Source organism: Osmia lignaria, unplaced genomic scaffold (genome assembly GCF_051020975.1).
Source record: "Osmia lignaria lignaria isolate PbOS001 unplaced genomic scaffold, iyOsmLign1 scaffold0007, whole genome shotgun sequence".
NCBI classification, from domain to species: domain Eukaryota; kingdom Metazoa; phylum Arthropoda; class Insecta; order Hymenoptera; family Megachilidae; genus Osmia; species Osmia lignaria.
In genome coordinates, this window is record NW_027478164.1 from 352501 (window position 1) to 355000 (window position 2500).

The 2500-nt window shown below is 44.9% G+C and overlaps 1 non-coding gene across 1 annotated transcript; it reads left to right on the forward strand.

Annotated features, from left to right (window-relative positions):
* The first annotated feature begins 908 nt into the window (after positions 1-908).
* Positions 909-1063, forward strand: LOC143306417 (5.8S ribosomal RNA). Its single transcript, XR_013063814.1, has one exon. It is a non-coding gene; the product is annotated as a 5.8S ribosomal RNA (ribosomal RNA).
* The last annotated feature ends 1437 nt before the right edge of the window (positions 1064-2500 follow it).

Below are 2500 nucleotides of genomic sequence, written 5' to 3' on the forward strand. Positions count from 1 at the left end.
TATATAAATATATAAATGTACCCGTCGTTGCGACACCCTAGTTAAATGGAAAGATATAAAAAAGAGAGAAAAGGAATACAGATGACCCGCCGTCTGATCTTTGCTAAATGATCTGGCATCACCGGAGTTTTTTTGGTCCGTGTTGCGTTCGCTCTATTCGAAATGAAACTCGCGGAGGCGAAGAATTGTTAAAAGTTTACGAAGCGTCTAGGAGTGGTTAAAACTGAGAGAGTTGAAACTACGATGTATTAGAACGAGCAACCGTCGAAACTTTGTTTTCGCGACGTTCTTTTCGTCGCTCTCGTCCCCACGCTCCTACGCTTTGGTTGTTTCTTTGCCATCCGTGTTGCGATAAAAAGATTTCTCCATTGTCCAAAAAGGACGGATCGAGATTCCTCTTTCGAGAGGGAGAGAGAGGTACTTGCGGGTAACCTGGAATCTACGAAACACGCACCGTGGTAAGATTCGTGCGTCCGCCTGATCGATGTGTGTTGTTTACGGACCGGCTGAGAAGCGACGATAGCGAGTCTTTGAAAAACTATGTGTCCATTAGTTAGACCGATCGTCGCCGGCCGTGTGTCTGTTCGAATCTCGCAACCCACGATTCAGCGACAGGACGCGCGCTCGCATTCCTTGTGTGCGTTCGTACTTTTCAAGGTTTTTAAATGTACTTTACGCCCGACCGTCGAGAGGAGCGTGCCACTGGGCGTTTCTCCGACGGTTTCCGTCCTTGGACGCGATCGTGTCGTCAACGATCGAACAAACAAACAAATACGTTGGCGACGCCCGAATTCGCTCTCCCGCACGCGCCGGGTGGGAGAGTGATGTGGGTATCGAATGTGATGCGTGTTAATAATGAAAATAACACTCTAAAGATCTAAAGAGTTTGAAATACAAAATTTTACGATTACCCTGAACGGTGGATCACTTGGCTCGTGGGTCGATGAAGAACGCAGCTAATTGCGCGTCAACGTGTGAACTGCAGGACACATGAACATCGACATTTCGAACGCACATTGCGGTCCACGGATACAATTCCTGGACCACGCCTGGCTGAGGGTCGTTTTCTTAACAAAAGACTGCTTGCGTTTGCTTCTCGAAAAAAGAGTAATTCATTTCTTTCTAAACATCTCGCCGTCGTTCAACGAAAGTAGAACGTTTCGGAGCGGGATTATCGAACGAAATTGAAAGAATGAATGAACGATAAACAAAGAAAGAGTCGCAACGTACGAGCGATAGTTGGGCAGTTCGTCGGCGTTTGTCGTGGAAACGATGTGACGAAAATCGCAACCGATACACTAAATGCAGGCCGTTAAAGGAGAGAAACAAATTTCGAAATATCTCTTCGAACTAGCGCAAGTGCGTCACGGCGCGCGAGTCGTTCGTTAAAATTTATAAACGACCGCCCGTGAAAGCACCGAGTTCTCGGAAGATAATCTATAAAGATTCTCCATCCTGCTGGAAGTTATCGGATCGGCGCGATTGTTCACTTGTAGAAATCCACGCTCCCGACGTTGCCAGAAACGATATTTACGAAAGGTGTGTCAAAAATAAACGAAAGAAGCTCTCCTATAAATTTAGAAAAAGCAAACGAGTGAAATGTTTGAGATGATAATTTGCTGAAATGCAAGCTCGAATAGCCCCAGGGTTTCGAATGATTCCCCGCGCTTTATACATCTCTCTGTTTACAAACGGTGTATAAATGAAAGATCGCTTCAGATGGGTCGTCGCTGTTTGACGCGCGATGCTGTTCCTTTTTTTTTGTCTGTCTGTGCGTTTAGCTTCGCTAAACAAGTTAAATGGTTAAAAAGCGTCGAAAAAGCGAATACACACGCGACAAGACAAATCTAACGAGTAAAGGAACGCTCCGCTCCAAGATAAAAATGGTTGTTTACAATCAATACAGCGTTTCGGTACCCCTGATCGTAGTCTGAAACTGTGTAACAAAAGAGAGGAAAGCGAATGGTGAAGGAACTTCGAAGCCTCCGTGGCGTGGCTAGAACTTGTGATAAAAGTATGTTTGCAGCAATTATGCATGCTCCCGTTAAAACAGCATTTCAATGTCTCGCATGGCTTAAAGCTCTAGGAGGCTTCAACATTTAGAATACATACGGACTACTTCGTTTGTTAAAGATAAGCGAAGACCGCGCGACCATCGCTCGGTCGTCCAGTCCTCGAAAGTTTTGTTGCGTTCCAAAGAAGAGACAAATGGGGTTTACCCTTGCGCTAAGGGGAGAAGAAGAGAAAAGCAGTTGTTAAATCTAAGAGGTGTGTGGAGTACATCGCGTGTTGGTTAAAATTGTTAAATGAAGTATACGCGAAATGTTCTCTCGCTCTTGCTTTTCCTCTTGCTTCCGTGGCGCTCGAAAAGAAGGGATGATAAATAAAGAAACCTATTCGAAATCTCTTGTGGAACAAAAAATAATACGGACGGACGTTAAAATTGAACCGAGACGAAATGGATCGTCTTGCGAGTTGTCTTCGCTTTGAAATTGTTAAA